The sequence below is a fragment of the Lissotriton vulgaris genome, chromosome 10 (genome assembly GCF_964263255.1).
Source record: "Lissotriton vulgaris chromosome 10, aLisVul1.2, whole genome shotgun sequence".
Taxonomy (NCBI): domain Eukaryota; kingdom Metazoa; phylum Chordata; class Amphibia; order Caudata; family Salamandridae; genus Lissotriton; species Lissotriton vulgaris.
The window spans coordinates 458,076,805-458,097,494 of record NC_141698.1 but is presented as its reverse complement, the minus strand read 5'-3'; the positions used below and the strand labels follow the sequence as shown (position 1 = coordinate 458,097,494).

Genomic DNA, 20,690 nt, shown 5'->3' with positions numbered 1-20,690 from the left:
GCTACCTTAGACAAACTAAGCACTGGAGAACACAAGTACTCAAAGCACATGAATGATAACAGTGGCAGCTTTATTCATGCTAGGCATACTAACTGCAGGGTCTGGTCTGCATGAGCAGGCCAGAGCATTAACACACTGTTCAGTAGTCTTACATCTATACAATTACTTGGTGTTTGGCTGTCAGATACTAGTAAAACCTTTCTACAGGCAAAGGCCATAGTGGAAAAGGCAGATAAAAATCATTCGCCTTAACCAAACTTTATAATAAATTAAAGAGTCCAACTGCCGATGGGATCTGAAAAGGCCAGCGCCAAACTGCTACCTACCATAAGCTATGGACAACTTTCCTTCAATGGAATGGTCACAGACACACTAGAGCGTTATCATACTGTAGTTTACAGGAAAATATTTAGGGCCTTTTTATGACTTTAGCAGTGTGGCAGTGGGCGGCCACGCCAGCGCCCCACTGCCACACCACCAAAGTAATATTGAGACCGCCCACCAGTTTTAGTAGAATCCAGGTCAGGCGGTCCTGCGGCGATTGGCTAGCGGCAGTGCAGTGCTAAGGCTCTTATGTGAGCCTTAGCAAGGAACCGTAATTGGAACACCATTGCATGTTCCTGCAGGGCATAGACTGTCAGGAACTGGGGGTTCTTGCATACAGGCGAGCATAGCATGTGCCCCCTCCATTCATGCATCCCCTGGCTCAGAGGCAATAGGAGGCCCTTAGGGGCCCCTTTGTTTCCTCACTGACACACTTTTCATGACGGGCTCACCACAAAGACAACTGTGGTAGTGAGGAAAATCCTAATATGTTTGGCGAGCTGCAGCGGTACCACCAGCATCTTAGGAGCATCTGCCCACTGCAAGACTATCAGGAAGCACAGATCCCTGGCGACAGGAGAGGTCCCATTACGGTCAGACTGCCCAATTTGTAATAGGATGGTTGGACCACCAGTGCGGAGGTAGCCGCACCGCCAACATGGATTTGGCGGTCCATCGTACTGCCAAGCTCATGATAATGACATTGGACTCCCCAAGTCAACAAGATGAACATAGTTCTGTCTCTTTGGGCTGGCAGTGAAGGGGAAAGGGCCAGTCGCAGTAAGCTTTTAACTAATTTCCTTACTGCCGTTGAAATGTGACATGTGATGCAGCTAAAGTGAGATGCTGTGAATAATTCTTATATACCCAAGAAGGGTATCTTTCTTTGGTAATAATCTGTGGTAAGTTGCCCAAAGTAATATCAATAAAAGGCTACGCCGCGAACCACAAACCCTGATCCTGAGAGTTATTGGGCGTAGTGGGCGGTAAGGTGAAGGAATTTGGGGAGGAGGGTATGTCACGTTGTGCGCATACTAAGGGTTGAGCATCTCAAGTAGACAAGCATAGGCAGTGGTCTGCCACATAGTTACTCAGCTCTTCCCTCGGTCACCATGGAGCCTTTCACAATCATGATGCTGCCCCTCTTCTCTTGGGGAGACGATGAGAGGTCGGGAGAGCTGGGCTGGGCAAAGATAACGGTCTCTGAAGTAAGTACTCGGAGACGGGTTGTTTTTGACATTTAATGTAGAAGGCTACACGGGAGGAGCCGGAGTACAAGCTCCTCCTCTGGACACTCGGTCAACTGCTTCTTTTTAAAACAAAACATTCCATGCTGCCTAGTAGGTTACACTCCAGTAGAATTCCTAAGTGGAAGTACATTACATCACACAGAAATAGATTAGATAAGGCTGAAGCTAACAGTGCTGAGAAATGCGAACTATGCAAAGCCTAAATACTACAGTCTCTGATCTTGGCCAGCTCCTGTAGGCACAGTCACAGCCGCACACATACAGCGGGGTCTCTACTTCCGGGATCAATAAGGCAGGTTCTCATGCGAGGCAGTCTGTCTCCCTCTTACTTCTGATCAGGGCTCAGAGCTTATTTGTATTTCACCCCTTGCTCATTCAAATAGAGTTTTCTGGTCATAAGTTTGTTTAAGTGACGGTTTGCAAGCAAGCCTTGCTCCTCTACTCCTTGCTGCTAGCAGGGGGTTTTGTGGAATTTGGAGAAGTTAGATTCCGCTGGAGTAGAGATGCCAGGGCCTTCCCCCGTATGGATTTACTCTTGCATGGTGGCAGATTTAAATATGTAAACTGGAATGAAAGAATTCAGCCCGTCTCTGACGTTTTTGGGGGTTTGTGTTGGACGTTTATTTAATAAATAAAACGAATTTCGTAGTGCACCCTGCATCACATTTTGCGATGCAGGGTGCGCTACGAAATTTGTTTTATTAATTAAATTGTTTACCTTCAATTATCCATACTCCAGTTTTTAGCACACCCCACCCTGCCCCTCCCCCGCCCTGCCTCTCCGCCCCACCGAAACTCCCTCCACGGGCCGTGGCTGACCATTGGATTGCTGTAGTCGCTGGATTGCCGAACGGAGCATCGCAGGAAGGAGAGGAGCCACCAAGCGCGGGCCTGGCCTGAACGACATGGAGGCAAGCTGTAGTGGGGGCAGGAGCGCGCCACCCGGTACGAGACTACTTGCCCGGTATTGCGGAGTGTGCGGTACTGGCAGCAGCATTGGGTGAACTCACGTCCCGCAAGAGAAGAGCAGCGGTGATCGGAGACACCTTGCTCGCTGTGTGGCCAGGGAGCGGGCAGTGGCGTGGGGTGAGCTCGCTGGCCAGGGATTGTGAGGCGACGTCGGTTTTTTTCTGGACAACGGCGTTGAGGGAGTAGCATTACCCACGGATTGGTCAGAGTGGGCGGGCAGCGGCGTGAAGTGAGGCTGCGGTCGGGGAGCTGGATTAGAGAACAGGATGCGGCAGAGGCAGAGGGCGAGCTCGCTGGTCGGTGAAGTGGTGAGCAGCCAGCAGAATCAACCCGTGGAACCACCCAGCACCAACCAGCTCACTCGCTGAGGGCCCCAGCTGAATGAAACAAGCATTTGCAATGCAATAGGTCTCGTATTAGGAAAGTTTGAGTTATTGGTATTGTAAATGACAAATTTTTTATTTATGTTTTGTTTTGGAAAATAGCAAAATTATTAGCGTTGTCATTTACAATGCCAATAGTTATAACTTCCGCAAATGTGACACCTACAGCATTTGTAATGCAATATGTGTTGTATTTACGTGACTTAGATGTATTGATATTACAAATAACAATGGCTTTATTTTACTTTTAATAATTAATACTTAAATAAAAGTTCTTTTAATTTATAATGGCAATAGCTTAAACTTTTGTAAATAACTTTTGTGAAGATTATGTTCAGTATATTTTATTATGACGAAAATCCAAGAACAGAAGTGAAATATTAACATATTTTTGTGACATTTGTAATAAAGCTTGAAACATTGAGAGAACATATTTGAACCAGTTGTTGTTGAATGGTTGCACAGATTGATGCTGTGGTGGCGCTGAGTGATGTTGTGGTGGCGACGAGTGATGCTGTGGCGTTCATTGATGCTGTGGTAGCGCATAGTGATGTTGTGGTGCCCCTGAGTGATGTTGTGGTGTCCCTGATGATGCTGGGTGGTGCTGAGTGATGTTGTGGTGATGTGATAGATAGAGTGAGTGAGATAGATAGATAGATAGAGTGAGGGCGATAGATAGAGGGAGGGCGATAGATAGATAGAGTGAGGGCGATAGATAGAGGGAGGGCGATAGATAGATAGATAGATAGATAGATAGATAGATAGATAGATAGATAGATAGATAGATAGATAGATAGATAGATAGATAGATAGATAGATAGATAGATAGATAGATAGATAGATGGCGATAGATAGAGTGAGGGCGATAGATAGAGTGAGGGTGATAGATAGAGTGAGGGCGATAGATAGAGTGAGGGCGATAGATAGATAGAGTGAGGGCGATAGATAGAGTGAGGGCGATAGATAGATAGAGTGAGGGCGATAGATAGTGTGAGAAGTTGGCCTGGTATATAATGCTCACTAATTCTAGTGATCACTTTGTACCATACCAAGCAACCCTTATGATGATTGGTTGTAATTCAACCTTATAGACCAGTTATCCTAGTGGTAACGTGGACAAAGCAGTCTTAGGCTAAACTCTGAAAGGCATGTGAAGCCAGCTGTATTACCATACACAACCCCCTTGAATACCAAATGAAAGGGACACCACACAGATATATATTGAAAATATATATTGATTTATTAACTATAAAATCCCCTGGACTCTTTATGAGCACAGAAGCACAAGCGTTAAATCACAAGACAGTTTAAAATACACAAAAGTTGCACAATATGGATGAGCCCTAGGGGCTACCTAAACCATATACTAAGAAAGTGGTATAAGAGATACCAATCGGAATGGGAACAGGCCTAGGGCCTTGGGAATCGCTGGAGCTATTCGAGACTAGCAGTGACTAAGTCGGGAAAGGCCCGCGGGACTCGGGTGCAATGTTCAAAGTGCACGCACTTTCCAATGTAAAGTCTATGGCGCGTAAAAAGTACAAAGTTAAAGAGTTAGGAACCTTCCGAGTGACCTAGAACGCTGAAACTTAAGACACAGGCCCTTGAGATGTGTACCAGTGCAGGAGCACCGGCGGAGCTGAGTTACCTCACCCACAGGAAGCGGGTGCACAGGGTCGAAGTAGTGTCGGGTTTCGTCACGCTGGTCGATGGTGCTTGGAGCTGAAGATGCTGCAGGCGGCTCGATGTGAAGAGTTCCGGTGGATCCAAGGGTGGATCTGAAGTTGTGAAGACCTGAAAGCAGAGGGGACAATGTTCAAAGTCACTAGCCAGTGACTACCGTGGAACCAGATTGGAACCAGGCGATGTCGGGTGCAAACAGGCATTGTCAGGTAGCTTCTCTCTGCAGCCACGTGGACACCGGGGGTTGAGGACGTCCAGGAGTCGGTCACGAGCTGTCGCACGCAGGCTTCTCGCTGTTGGCGGTGTCGGCGACCTGATCGGAGCAAACAGGCCTTGGCTAATGCAAGCCACGCAGGAATCAAAAGATGCTTAACACTCGGACCAGCAAGGTCAGAGCGAGTGCTGCTTTTCACAGGAGCTTGGGCAAGTCTGGAGCAACCAGACCCGCTGTGTAGTTTGTCGGTTTCATCGCCAAGATGGCCGCTGACCACGTGGCTAGTGGCCGGGATGGCGCGTCGAGTGGCACAATGCAAAAGGGCCCCACGCAGATCGTGGAGATGCTGGAGGGCTCTTCTTCGGTGCAAGGGCTGCTCGGTGGTGGGGGTTCTCAGTCCCCAAAGCACAACATCGAGGATGCCTCAGATGCTGCGCAGTCAGCTTTTCGAGTGTCTTCCAAGATGTCCGGTCCCACGTCACTCGGTGCCTCCACGGGTCCCTTCTTTGCAGGGACTGTGGATCGGGCTCTGAGAGGTCTGGGAGTCTGGTTCTTGTCGGGCTCTGGGCTCCGGCTCCGGCGGGAGGCGGCGGCAAAGCAGACGTCGAGTTGCTGGTTGGTGCCTGTGTTCACAGGGTGGCCACTCCTAGGCCACAAGGGAGATTCTCTTCAGTCTTCTGAGCAGCAGAATGTCGAAGTCCAGTCGTCTTCTTAGTTTCAAGTTGATTCAGGATGATCTGCTGTGCAATGGCACTGCTCCCACTCTTATTCCCAATCTGAGGGGTGGATCACCTACTAGGTCCCTCCTCTGGGAGGAACCAGGAAGGGGGGCGGTTACACCCCCTTTCCTTTGTCCAGTTCCGCGCCAAGCCTGGGTCTGGAAAGTCCCAGGACCGGTTTGGACTGGCCTATGCACGGGGACACCTTGTGTGCCCCGGGCATGTCTGATTCTATTCAGCCCTGTCCTACCCAATACACAAAACCCTGTCTGGGGTGGTGCTCGCACCTCCCAAGACAGGAAACCCTTTGTCCAGGCCACCATCTGCCGAGTTTCGGTCAGCAGCAGGAGGCCAGACTCGTGTCTGTGGTGGCAGCATCCATTTTGTGATGCTGAGGCTCTGGTTAACTTTAACTGGGGTTAAGGCTACACACATGTCGTGTCCCTCTAGAAGGGTGGAATGCTAGTATTCCAATTTGTATGACACCTTACTCGACATGTTTCATAAAGCCAAACCAAAGATAGCATTTAACCGCGAGGATTATAATGCACTTAAGAGTATATGGTATGGCAATATCCCGAAACAGCTTAGGGAGTGGTTCCCGACAGCTGCAGACAGGCTCAGCTCATGCTAGAGCACCATCTCACATATTTCCAAGCACTCTGCCTCCAGGATTGATGAGGCCTTCCATAGGAGTGGCTGATAGGAACATATGTGTCCAGTTTAGGGTTAGGCACAGGCATACTGTACCTAAGTAAGAGGTGGTTACACCAACTTACCCCAGCTGAGTGATCAGCCAGTTGTGCCAAATATGGAGGCCAGGCCAGGGGTGGCACAATACGTGCTGCAGCCCCTGGTAGGCCTTGGAAACACCTATGCCCTGGGTACCTAGGGTACACTACTACAGGGGCTAATAAGGTGAACCAGTTCCAATTCGTAATGCACCTAAAGTGCATTGGCAGTAATTTAGAGAGAGAACAGCAGGCTGTGGGTCTGATTAGCAGGCCCACAGCCACATTAAGTCATAAACCAGTGAAGCAAAAAGCAAAAATTTGGGGTGACCATAGGATAGCAGACCCTACTCTCCTATAGATAGATAGATAGATAGATAGATAGATAGATAGATAGATAGATAGATAGATAGATAGATAGATAGATAGATAGATAGATAGATAGATAGATAGATAGATAGATAGATAGATAGATAGATAGATAAATAGCGATAGATAGAGTGAGGGCGATAGATAGAGGGAGGGCGATAGATAGACAGATAGATAGATAGATAGATAGATAGATAGATAGATAGATAGATAGATAGATAGATAGATAGATAGATAGATAGATAGATAGATAGATAGATAGAGTGAGAGTGATAGATAGAGTGAGGGCGATAGATAGATAGAGTGAGGGCGATAGATAGATAGAGTGAGGGTGATAGATAGAGTGAGGGCGATAGATAGATAGAGTGAGGGCGATAGATAGATAGATAGATAGATAGATAGATAGATAGATAGATAGATAGATAGATAGATAGATAGATAGATAGATAGATAGAGTGAGGATGATAGATAGAGTGAGGGCGATAGATAGATAGAGTGAGGGCGATAGATAGATAGAGTGAGGGCGATGTTAAGGGTTAGGAGAGATGTGTAAGAGGCAGACGGGGAGGGTTAGGAGAGTTGTGTAAGAGAGGCAGACGAGGAGGGTGAGGAGAGATGGAGTAAGAGGCAGACAGGGAGGGTTAGGCAAAATTTGTAAAAGAGGCAGGCAGAGGTGGCTAGGAGAGATGGTGTAAGAGGCAGGCGGGGGAGGGTTAGGAGAGATGTGTAAGAGAGGCAGGCGGGGAGGGTTGGGAGAGGTGTGTAAGAGAGGCAGGTAGGGGGAGAGTTAGGAGGGGTGGCTTAAGAGAGGCAGGTGGGATAGGCCACATGAGAGGATCTAAGAGAGAGAATAAAAAGAATGAGAGGCATAAAAGGGATGGTCTGGGGGAGGGGTAGGTGTGCGAGAGAGACTGGTTTGAAATAAGGATACACAGTGCTGGTAGAGAATACATTGCCTAGGAGAGTAAGAAGGAGACGGAGAGAGAAAAAGACATTGAGTGACTGAAAGGTTAACGGGGAGATTAAAGAGATGGTCTGAGGGATGGAGAGAGGGAAACGGCAGCGGGGTATGGGATGAACTGAGAAATAAAGAGAGGATGGTGGTAGAGGAATACACAAGATGTCCAAAGACAGAAAAGAAGGAGCAGGAAGAGACAACGAGGTACTGAATAAGGGCACAGTAATGTTTTTTCTCGAGAGACGGGACAAACATGAGAAGGAAGGAAAGGCCACACACACTAAAATAAGAAGCAAGAAAATTAGATTGACAAGGCAACCAATAAGCAATAACAACAATAAGCAATGGACCACTTTAAGTTAATATGTTTGGCAACAGACCGAGTACCCCCACCGAATTCGACCACCAGAAACTCCAAGGATTAAATGGAATTGGCCAGGAAATTCGACCAAACCATCAAGAATCAATGCCCAGTGCACTGGGAAACAGGCACGAAGATGCTAGAACGTTACAGGTCACCTGGAATAAACTTGAAGCTTGTAAATGCTTGCAAAATACCAAACTATGAAAAAAAGCCACTGCCAAACGTATGCATCCTAACACAGATAAAACAAACTCAGAAGATCGAATCTGCCAAAAGTCACCAGGGATAAGTTAAGAAACTTTTGCTTCACTATTGTGTCACTAACAAAGGCTGTCAGAAAACATACTTAAAGCAAAGGAATAAAGACTAATAATGAGAAACTTCACCGTTCTAGCATCTATGCCGAAGACTGCAGGGGATGGAGGGATATAGATATGATTGCGAGAGAGAGAGCGTATAAAATATGAAACACGAAATAGCTCGAACTTAAAATCACTCCCATCGCGTAGAGCCCTTATAGTCTTGTGTAGCGTTTTTGGCTCTACTGCTGGAAAGCTGTTGCATGCACTCGGAAACCTCTCCAATAATCACAACCGATCTGGTCTCATACTGTGACCTTGATTTCAAAGAGCACTTACCCATCAGTGGATTGATTTCTGAAACATAGTAAAATGTATCTGAATTCAAGCAAAAGAAGCATCCGTGGAACGGGATATATAACGGATAAATACTGACACACTAGTCATCTGTTGAAACATGTATGGTTATGATATCCGAGAAGCTTGGCGCTTACCTCTCAATCGCTAATAATGTAATACTAAAAAGGTCTGGTATGTTATACTCCTGCTAATAACCTCTAAGGGTGTGCTCCATGACTGGATGACCAGAAAAGAGTGATGGAGGACTCACAACTCAATTAATAAAATCTGTTCATTAAATGTTTGTTGAAAGGTAGGGTGCTCCAATCAGGTGGCGTGTCCGTCCAAAAAACACGTCTGTAAATAAATTCTATTTAAGTGTCACCATAGATCCTTGATGACATCCCTGTGCTGTGGGCACACCTTAGGTTCTTGATCAAGCAAGATTCCACAAAAGAATGATTTCAAAGGTTTATTTTGATGTCATCGTTATTGTTCATGATAACTTTCTGTATAGAATTCTTTTCATTATTTATGTTGTTCCAAAATCCGGTTCTGCAGTTAATATAGTACCGAACACAATATAAATTAGACATAAAAACAACCTCACCTTAACCAACACCTATTTTTAGTTTTTAGACGTCCGTCACTCAGAGAGCGCTCCTCACTGCCACCCATCTGCTTGCTACGCGTCGCATAACTTTAAGAATGGTATATTATTATTTGCTTCACACACTTAGTGCTATATCTTCTATTGCTTATAGAGCTCCCAGACGAAGGGCTTACTGCCCGAAATGCATTGGAGCAGTTTTGAAATCATGAAACTTGATGAAATTACAACATAAATAATTAAAAGAATTCTATACAGAAAGTTATCATGAAGAATAATGATGACATCAAAATAAACCTTTGAAATCATTCTTTTGTGGAATCTTGCTTGAACAAGAACCTAAGGTGTGCCCACAGCACAGGGATGTCATCAAGGATCTATGGTGACACTTAAATAGACTCCATGACTGGATCACATGCAGCTTATTTTATGTGAGAAAGCCAGGCGGGGTTTCAAGATGTCACCATGCTACCATTTATAATTATGATTTTTTTTTTAAGTCTTAAATGTGTTAAAAACAGAAGCAAGCCACTTTCAGCACGTGTAAGCTTTGCAGACACGTGCCTAAACTACAGCCAATTTACATTTAAGTAGTCTTTTGAAAATTGAACACTGCAAGTCCCTGGGCTGGGTTTCTTGCAGCAAAATGAAGACTCTGCAGCAAGGGCACTAAATAAACATCCTTCCTTGTTAGGTCTCGGCTAAACGCGCGGAAGCGCGTTGTCGCCGAGAACTTATTGTTAGCGAGTGTGCTTCCCAGGAGACACTCCTGGCCGCGCGCATCCCCTTGGAGGGCGATTTGAAACGCGCACGCGCTCGCTGTGGGCAGCTGCTGTCGTGCATTCACACAGACACACACCAGCGCCCATGCACTCACTTGCTCATACAGTGCCATGCTTCAAGGAAGTAAAAATAATGTGGACAGAACGAATAAAAAGAAGTTAAACATGAATGCTAAAGCTGTGATGGGCACTAAAAATCGAAAAGCTTAAATCAGATGTGTGAAATAATAACGTACCGAAAAAACCCTGAAAAATAACATGTGCATGAAAGCCAAAAAATGAAAAGCAAGTGTTTACCTGTGGATGCAGTCCGTGCGAAGCATTAATACAAATGTTTACATGCTGGCTTATGTGTTTAATCAAACGGAGAAAAAAGGATAAAAGCACAGTGCTAGTGCAATGAGTGAAACAAAACTGTGCTATATATGTCCTCCTAGATCCAACACAGTCTTACATCGTAGGTGCCAAGAAATATATGAGAGTACCTACATACTGCATCCGGCCGTGAAGGGCATTTACACTACGGAAGGGAGAATGCAGAGTAGTGAGTGCAGAGTAGTGAGTGCAGAGTAGTGAGTGCAGAGTAGTGAGTAGTGAGTGCAGAGTAGTGAGTGCAGAGTAGTGAGTAGTGAGTGCAGAGTAGTGAGTGCAGAGTAGTGAGTGCAGAGTAGTGAGTGCAGAGTAGTGAGTAGTGAGTGCAGAGTAGTGAGTAGTGAGTGCAGAGTAGTGACTAGTGAGTGCAGAGTAGTGTGTGCAGAGTAGTGAGCGCAGAGTAGTGAGTAGTCAGTGCAGAGTGGTAAGTGCAGAGTAGTGAGTGCAGAGTAGTGAATGCAGAGTAGTGAGTAGTGAGTGCATAGTAGTGAGTGCAGAGTAGTGAGTGCAGAGTAGTGAGTAGTGAGTGCAGAGTAGTGAGTAGTGGGTGCAGAGTAGTGAGTGCAGAGTAGTGAGTAGTAAGTGCAGAGTAGTGAGTAGTGAGTGCAGAGTAGTGAGTGCAGAATAGTGAGTGCAGAGTAGTGAGTGCAGAGTAGTGAGTGCAGAGTAGTGAGTAGTGAGTGCAGAGTAGAGAGTGCAGAGTAGTGAGTGCAGAGTAGTGAGTAGTGAGTGCAGAGTAGTGAGTAGTGAGTGCAGAGTAGTGAGTGCAGAGTAGTGAGTGCAGAGTAGTGAGTAGTGAGTGCAGAGTAGTGAGTGCAGAGTAGTGAGTGCAGAGTGCAGAGTAGTGAGTGCAGAGTGCAGAGTAGTGAGTGCAGAGTAGTGAGTGCAGAGTGCAGAGTAGTGAGTGCAGAGTAGTGAGTAGTGAGTGCAGAGTAGTGAGTAGTGAGTGCAGAGTAGTGAGTAGTGAGTGCAGAGTAGTGAGTGCAGAGTAGTGAGTGCAGAGTAGTGAGTAGTGGGTGCAGAGTAGTGAGTGCAGAGTAGTGAGTGCAGAGTAGTGAGTGCAGAGTAGTGAGTAGTGAGTGCAGAGTAGTGAGTGCAGAGTAGTGAGTAGTGAGTGCAGAGTAGTGAGTAGTGAGTGCAGAGTAGTGAGTGCAGAGTAGTGAGTAGTGAGTGCAGAGTAGTGAGTGCAGAGTAGAGAGTAGTGAGTGCAGAGTAGTGAGTAGTGAGTGCAGAGTAGTGAGTAGTGAGTGCAGAGTAGTGAGTGCAGAGTAGTGAGTGCAGAGTAGTGAGTAGTGAGTGCAGAGTAGTGAGTGCAGAGTAGTGAGTAGTGAGTGCAGAGTAGTGAGTGCATAGTAGTGAGTAGTGAGTGCAGAGTAGTGAGTAGTGAGTGCAGAGTAGTGAGTAGTGAGTGCAGAGTAGTGAGTAGTGAGTGCAGAGTAGTGAGTGCAGAGTAGTGAGTAGTGAGTGCAGAGTAGTGAGTAGTGAGTGCAGAGTAGTGAGTAGTGAGTGCAGAGTAGTGAGTGCAGAGTAGTGAGTAGTGAGTGCAGAGTAGTGAGTAGTGAGTGCAGAGTAGTGAGTAGTGAGTGCAGAGTAGTGAGTGCAGAGTAGTGAGTGCAGAGTAGTGAGTGCAGAGTAGTGAGTGCAGAGTGCAGAGTAGTGAGTGCAGAGTGCAGAGTAGTGAGTGCAGAGTGAGTGTGCAAAGTGCAGAATAGTGAGTGCAGAGTAGTGAGTAGTGAGTGCAGAGTAGTGAGTAGTGAGTGCAGAGTAGTGAGTAGTGAGTGCAGAGTAGTGAGTGCAGAGTAGTGAGTGCAGAGTAGTGAGTGCAGAGTAGTGAGTGCAGAGTAGTGAGTGCAGAGTGCAGAGTAGTGAGTGCAGAGTGAGTGTGCAAAGTGCAGAATAGTGAGTGCAGAGTGCAGAGTAGTGAGTGCAGAGTGCAGAGTAGTGAGTGCAGAGTGCAAACTAGTGAGTGCAAAGTGCAGAGTAGTGAGTGCAGAGTGCAGAGTAGTGAGTGTGTAGTGAGTGTGCAGAATGCAGAGTAGTGAGTGCAGAGTAGTGAGTGCAGAGTGAGTGTGCAGAGCAGTGAGTGCAGGTGCAGAGTGGTGTGTGCTGTTGCGTGCAGAGTGCTGTGTATTGGCAATGTAAATGACAATGCCATTTATTTATGATTTAAAGAAAAAAAAGAAATGTCATGAGCAATGCCAATAGCTCTACCTTTAATGATGCCGAGACCATTGCATTGCAAATGCTTGTTTTTATAACAAGCTGTCTCCGATGTGGGTGTTTTCCCAGGCAACCGTAATATGGCACAATTAGACCACTCATTACTTTTCCAATTAAGTGACAGACACCAACTACCAATTGTTCTACGTCCGACCGAACTTAAGGACCGATTGACATTTACATTATCTTCCAAATGTTCAGAAACACAATCTCCTTAATCACCATCACTCCCACAATTCAACAATAGATGTAGTAACGCATTTATTTAAGCACCGCCTTGCTAAAATTATTTTAAAAGTTATACAGAGGAGGGCGTGGCCAAGATGGCGGCGTGAGCAGACGTGCCTCGCCGAGCTCCCGCCGCCGGCCGCTGATTTTAGCACATTTTCAGCGCGTGCCCGGCCGCAACTGACCCTCGAGGACCATCCAGCGCCAGAGAAGGGGCAGCGACGACCTTTGGGCCGGCCGAGTGTCCAGAGACAGCCTGATTCCCGCCGCGAGTGCGGCGCCGCCGGCGGCCTAGTGCACTCCCGAGCCCTGGTTGGGGGTGAGAACGAGGCCGAGGTGGGTGGAGCCTCGGAGCCGCCCGGAGTCCCCTGAGATCGGCAGTGACAGGTCCGGCCCGCGCGGAACTGCGCGAGGCCACCCACAGCGTCCTGTGGGGGCTTCTGCGGACCTGCAGCACACCCGGGACGGCGGAGAGCCCCCGACCAGCTCGCCACCGGCCCGCGCCTGAGGACCCGGCAGCGGCGCCGGACATGCAGAGGTGAGGCCCCGGGGCAGGCACGTGTCCCCAGCGCGAGGAGGACTCGCAGCAGCGGAGTGGAGGTACGGGGGGGGGTAGGACAGTGGCAGCGGGCCCCCCCCTTCTCCCTGCAGAGCTCCAGCCGCCGAGGCCGAGCGCCACGCGCCGCACCGCGGAGGACCCGTGGGGCGCCAGGAAACCACGGAACTTGGCCCGGAGCCGGCCCGGAGGGCCCAGGGGACCCCAAGGGGGCGAAACTCGGAGCGGGGGTGTGCGGAGTGGGGAAGTCAGGCGCTTTGTCCCCCCCCCCCCCCCCCCCCCCCCCAGCGGGCCTGCCCCTGCGGGACTACACCCAACTGGACTGCACCCACGTGCCTCGTCCCCCAGGCGGGGCGCCCGGCCTGTCGTGGCGGAGTGTACCCCAGAGCACCTACACCGGCAGCCACGCTCTCCCACGGCAGTCCCTGCGGAGGTGTAGGAACCTGCAGGACGTGAGGAGGCCCAGCTACTTTGCTACGCTCCTGGCCCTGGAGGAGGCAGGGCGACCCGTGGCAGACGCCATCTTGGCGGCTCCCTAGCTGACTTTTCCCGCCCCGACCGTTGGAACCTTTCCTGTGCCCCTACCGCGCCCTGTGGCGCTGCACTGCCCGCCTGGATTTTGGGGACCGCCGGATACCGCCTCCACAACTTTAGCCTCGCAGACCCGAATTTGCGTCCAGAGGGCCTGGGACTTGCCTCGCTGCCGACGGAGGGGCGACCTTGAAGGCCCTGCGGCACGATGTCCGGCGGAAGGCCCAGGAAGGACCGCTCCATCAAGGACCTCTTCACCCCCCCTACCACGGGGAAGCGGAGCGGCCCCACAGGCGCTACCCCCCGAGCAGACACGGACAAGAAGGGGGGGGCCTCATCGCCCCACGAGGAGGCCGACCCCGAAGCTCCAGTCACGCGGTCCTTCTTGGAGTCCCTATTCTCTAGCCTGCGGGAGGACATCCATGCCCTGAAGAAGGAGCTACAAGATGAGATCAGGGAGGTCCGCCGTGACACCGACGCCATAGGGGAGAGAGTGGCAGACCTGGAGACCAAGAGCGATACGCGAGACGCCGAAATAGAGGCCCTGCGACAGGAACTGGCCCGCATCCACGACCAGCAAGTGGACCTCCAGACACACGCCGAGGACTTAGAAAACCGCTCCCGGCGGCATAATATCCGGATCAGAGGTGTGAAGCTGTCCCCAGACACGGAGGACCTCTTCCAGTTCACCCAGGGCCTCTTCAATCACATCTTGGGTCGCCAGGGGGATGCCCCCCTCCACCTGGACAGAGCCCATCGGACGGGCCCGCCGAGGGCCAATGCAACAAACCCGCCGGACATCCTAGTGTGCGTGCAAGATTACAAGACGAAGGAGGAAATCCTGCACAAGGCTCGCCACATGGAGAAGATTTCCTTCGGCGGGCACTCCCCGGTGCTCTACCAAGATCTGGCTGCACTGACATTGGAGAAGAGACGCACCTTCCGCCCGGTAACGGCGGAATTGAGACAGCGCAACATTTCCTACAGCTGGGGGCACCCCTTCCGACTGATGTTTCGGCTGGGCAATGTCCTACACCAGCCACGCACTCTTCGAGAGGCCTGTCAGGCGCTGGGGCTGGACGAACCGAGAGCTGAGGACGAGTCGCCTGGAGCCAAATCATCTAACGAAGCGGGACCGGGCCGCTGGCAGCAGCAGCGACGCAGACGCAGGCCGCGACGCCCGGCGGACACGGAGATAGAGGAGGGGCGGAGGTCTGCGGTGGAAACTGTGGCACAGGGCCTGGCGCCGGCGAACAATGGCTGACCGGGGAGAGGGCAACGCACTGATGGTTCTGGAGTTGGTCATGCCGGGCTCCGCTAGCCCGGCGGCGGGGGCCCGTGCAACGCACCCCCTGTCCTTTCCTACTGATGACATTGACGTTCTACCGGCATTGGTGCGCTCAGAGTGAACGGACCTGCTTGCGACGTCGCCACTGCTCCCATTCTACGGACTTACTTCACCACGGGTCCAGCGGCCATGGGGCTGGACCTGGGACAATGATAGACCATGTTTCTTTGCTTGTTGGGGAGAGGGGTTGGGGGGGGTTACGGGTGGGGGGAGTTGTGCGGGGGGAGTTTGCACTGCAGAGGGGGGGGGTCCAGGCGAGACACTTGTCCCGATTGGGGGGGCAGGTTGCAGTTGGGGGTTCTCGGGGTGAGAGGGGGGAGGGGCGGGGGGGATCTCCTTGTCCAGGGCCTTTCGCAGTCAAATGGCGTTCTGCCGCGACCCCTAGCGCAGTGTTGTGTGGCGACCCGCGGGCCTACGATCCCGGCCGCGGGGCAAGCTTGGCTTCCCTGACGCGACCCCTGCTATGCCACGACACCTGATAGTGCTCACGCTTAATGTGCGGGGTCTCAACAGCCCGAACAAACGCAGGGCGATATTGTCCTACCTCGAGCGCTCCAAGGCGGATATCTGCCTGCTTCAGGAAACACACCTTGTGCGCAGCGACCAGCATAGACTCAAATCCCGCGCGTTCCCATGGCAGTTCTTTTCCTCTTCCCCGAAGAAAACCGCAGGGGTGGCGATCCTTGTGGCTAAATCCTTTGAGGGGAAAGTCCTCCAGAAAGAGGCCGAAGTTAGAGGGCGGCTCCTACTCTATAGCTTCCTAATAGCGGGCCACACCTTGCTAGTGGGTTCTGTTTATGGCCCGAACGAGGGCCAGGAGAAGTTCCTGCACACAGCTCTAGAGACCGCTACAGCCACCACACACACTCATTTGCTACTGGGGGGGGACCTCAACATAGTCTTTCATAACACAGCGGATCGCTCGGGTCAGAGATCCGGTCAGGTGGGGGCGCTCACAGCGGCGGGTCACGCGCATCTGTCGGACCTGGGTCTCATCGACCTCTGGCGGCACGCATACCCCCAAACTACCGCCTACACGTACTACTCGGCGGCGCATAAGACATACGCGAGGCTGGACTATTTTCTGGGCTCCTCGCAGCTGGCGCTACAAGTGGAGAGCGTGGAGATTCTGCCAGCCTCGCTCTCGGACCACTCTCCGGTGGTAGCGACGCTTCGGGTAGGAACGATGCCGACTCCACAGCGGCACTGGAGGCTGCGGGACGGTCTCCTGCACTCGGCTGACACCCAAGCTCGGCTCTCGTCGGCGATTACCCATTTTCTGGAGCACAATGCCAATGATGACACTACCAAAGCGACCCAATGGGCAGCCCTCAAGGCGGTCTTACGCGGGGAAATCATCTCCGTCGCCACGGCCAACAACAAAGAGAGGGAGCTGAAACGCGCCGAACTCTCCCAGCGCGTGGCGGAATTGGAGCAGATGCACCAACGCACCGGGGCAGCCAGAGCGTGGCGTCAACTATGCGCCGAGCGGAAAATGCTAGCTGCCCTGGACCAAGACGTAGCGGAATACGCCGCGATGCGCCTTAAACACGTCTACTACACCGGCGGCGACCGCTGTGGTAGACTGCTGGCGAGTAGGCTTCGGGCGCAAACCCAGAGGCAACAGGTGCGCTCGCTCCGGTTGCCCAGTGGTGACCTGGTCACGGAAAACGCAGCGATCGCGACGGCCTTTGGCAACTTCTATGCGGTGCTCTATGACGCGGATCACTTAGACCCGGATGCCGGTCTGGCCTACGTGCGGGGTGCGGACCTCCCCACCCTCACCCAGGCCCAAGCGGACTTCCTGGAGAGGCCCATAGCCCTGGAAGAGGTCATCTCGGCCATTGCCCGCCTCAAGGTCGGGAAATCCCCGGGACCCGACGGCTATACCGCGGCGTTTTACAAGACCTTTTGCCAACAGCTTGCCCCTCTCTTGCGTGATCTGTTCAACACGTTTGACTCGCCTGGCGCCATACACCCGGACTTGCTGGAGGCATCGATTTCTGTTATCCCCAAGCCCGGTCGGGACCCGGCAGCCTGCGGCTCCTACAGACCCATATCACTACTGAATGTAGACCTGAAGCTCTACACTGGCATACTAGCGAGCCGCATCGCCCCATATATGCAGCAACTGATAGATCCCGACCAAGCGGGCTTTATCCCCCAACGGCAGACCAGCGACAACACCAAGCAGGTGCTGCACCTCATTGAAGCCGGATCGCGCACTAAACCCGGCTGCATGCTGCTCACCATTGATGCGGAGAAGGCCTTCGACAGAGTGCACTGGCCATACCTCAACCAGGCCCTCCGTCACTTCGGATTCGGAGAGAAACTCCGCCATCGCATCTTCAAATTCTACCGCCGGCCCAACGCCGCGGTACGGGTGAACGGGCACACCTCCCCGAGATTCGACATCGGCAGGGGTACGCGCCAGGGATGCCCGCTGTCGCCGCTCCTATTCGCACTATACATGGAGCCGATGGCCCAGAGGGTGCGACAGCATGCTCACATCTCAGGTATCAAATTCGGGGCCGACACGCATAAGATCAGCCTGTACGCTGACGACGTCTTGCTGTCCCTCACCGACCCGATGCGATCCCTGCGCGCTCTCTTCGTGGAGCTGCACACCTTCGCCCTGGCCTCGGGCTTCAAGATCAACGAAGCCAAATCTGAGGCTTTGAATGTTTCGCTGAGCCCGGATGTAGTGGCCGAGATTAAATCGGAATTCCAGATCCAATGGTCGGACACAACCGTCCCATACTTGGGCGTTCGCCTGGCTCCTACGGTCCGAGACACTACGCGGACCAACTACGAGGCCCTCACTCGCAAGCTCCGGGAGCAGCTCCGGCGCTGGAAGCCACTCACGCTGTCGTGGTTGGGAAGAATTGCCGCAATCAAAATGACACTACTCCCGCAGATTCTGTACCTGTTCCAGACGCTCCCCCTGGACCCCCCGACGGGTTGGCTCCAGCAAACGCAATCGGAACTGTCACGGTTCATCTGGAACGGCCGACGACCCAGGTTCAATCACACCCTCGCCACTCTACCCCCCGCGAACGGAGGAGTCGGGGTGCCAGACCTCACACTGTATTTCCAGGCAGCTCAGTTGCGCACCTTTGTGGAATGGTTCCAGCTAGAGTCCGGTAAGCACTGGCTCTTCCTCGACCAGGCAGTAGCCGGCCGTACCCTCCAGGGCGTGCCCTTCCTCCCGCGCCGACACCGCCCTCACAACCTGTATGCCTCTGCAATCACCAGCACAGCCCTGCGAGTGTGGGATAGAGTGGCCGTATCCAAGGTGCTGACCACCTTCCCCTCACCCATGACTCCTATCTTTGAGAACCCCGACTTCACCCCGGGCTTGGACGCCGGCACGTTCACGACGTGGCGGACGACACCCTGTCGCGCGGCGGGACACATGTTCGACCTCGCGCGGCGGGACACATGTTCGACCTCAAGGGCGTACTGTCGTTCCAGCAGGTCAAGGCAGATTACGGCGTGGCCGAATCAGAACGTTTGCAATACCTGCAGGTACGCCACTGGGTGCTCCACCCCTCGGTCCAGCCCGGAGCCCGACGGCACCTCACGCCCTACGAGCGATGGCTGCTGACGCGCACCTCCGACAAGAAACTGATATCGGATCTCTACCAGCAGCTGCTGCTCACGCAGGCACACACATACAATGCAGGCCAGGTCCGAAGGGAGAGGGACTTGGGGAGGCAGCTCACTAGGAAAGAATGGGAAGGGGTATACCATAGAGCCAGGCACTCGGCACACCACACTGGTCTTACCGAGACCTTGACGAAGGTGGCAACATACTGGTACCACACCCCTGAGAGACTTCACCAATGGGATGCCCGAATCAGTGACAGATGCTGGAGGGGTTGTGGGGAACTAGGGACACTGGAACACCTGCTTTGGAGCTGTAAGGCGCTGCGCCCGTATTGGGACCCTATCCTGGATCTTATAGATGCACATCTAGACACACAGCTGCCGCGCTTCCCTGCGTACATCCTGCTGGGCCTCCCCAACGCACTCATGTATCCTCTGAAATCCTGGCGCGGGCGCCTGATCGCGCTTGCGCTTGGGGCTGCAGTCCAGAATATTGTGGCGCACTGGAGGGCGACCCAGGCTCCGCAGCAGTTGGGGTGGCTTCACCGTCTGTGGGCAATCCTGGGAATGGAGAAACTGTCGCTGGCGGCAGCGGGGAGGGGGGCGGACTTTGCGGAACTTTGGCAGCCATTCCTCGCCTTGCTTACTGGTGAGTTCCGGGAGGTGAGCTGTCCACGCTACCTGCGACTGCTCCGCTTGGCGGAAACGCCCCTCCCGGACCCCAAACCACACGCTCGCAAACGCACAGGCCCTGCGCGCGTGGCATCCACTGACTGTTGAGAGGGGTTCCCGACCTATAGCTAGAGCCCGGAAATGGACAAGGAGAGGGGTGGGGCGGGGGGGGGTGGGCGGTGGGGTTGTTTACAGTTCTTTGATTCTCGTTTCCTTGCAATGCACTAGCACTGCTCAGCTTGCACCGTTGTAGCACCTCTTAAGACGCGGCCGGCCCTTTTCGGGTTGTAGGCGGCTTGCTGTGTTAATGAGATGACTTCTCCGCTGGCCCTAGGCGGGGTGTCCGCGAGGCCGCTGATTTCGGCCTCCCTGGACTGGTTACGGCCTTTGCAGAATTGGATGGGGTGCATTTTTTGCTTATGCTCAATAAAATATTTAATACATAAAAGTTATACAGAACAGTTTTACAGTGACACACGCACCTTCCAAGAAAGAGCCTTTCCATGACAATAATAAAGCAAACCTTTTGAACACGGTAAAATAGGAGAGACTTTTTTCTGGACCAGGGGCGAGAGAAAGCAGAAAAGGGTTTACCGTCTTAGTGCTTTCAAAGTTTAAAGCAAAAGAGAAAAATAGTTGAAATAAACGTGACATGCGTGTTTAAAAGGTGCTGCTTAGTCGAACAAAAACACATGATGTGCTCACCATATGTGATGAAACTAAACGCAACGCTTCGGATATATTAAATATGTTGCGACCCAAATATTGACAAAGCCTAAATACACCGTTCGTTGTAAACGATGCGTGCAACAAATAATTAGCTTTTTTTAAATAAACAACATACTAGAATTAAATATGATTAAAACAATAAATACAATGACAAAAATCAATGCAGCACAGGCCTGGTTATTGCACCCGGTCTGGGTAATTCTGTACCTTGGACTCTGACACGCGGCGGACGGTGCGAGATACAGGGCAGCTGCCTGCACGTGGCAGCCAGGAGAGTGAGGCACTGGAACTGATTACATGCCCTTCCGCCGGAGGTTAAGTAGCGCCCTCGACAGCGGCACTGTCAGAGGAGGCCCTGACAAAAGTAGGCTACAGTTCTGCCGGTGCGTGGGGGCTACCCCTGAGGCTGGCAGTGATCACGAGTAAATGCA

At 51.8% G+C, this 20,690-nt stretch overlaps 1 protein-coding gene across 3 annotated transcripts in view; it reads right to left on the bottom strand.

Annotated features, from left to right (window-relative positions):
• The window catches only part of MSS51 (MSS51 mitochondrial translational activator), a 455,682-nt gene that overhangs the window by 241,511 nt on the left and 193,481 nt on the right, over nt 1–20,690 (bottom strand). Inside the window, exon 1 of one of the 3 annotated variants that reach the window (XM_086941322.1) lies at nt 20,467–20,592. The exons of the other annotated variants lie outside the window; for them this stretch is intronic. The gene's annotated coding sequence lies outside the window, so the exon portion shown is untranslated. Of the gene's footprint in view, nt 1–20,466; nt 20,593–20,690 lie in introns of those variants that run through there. 3 annotated transcript variants of the gene reach the window in all.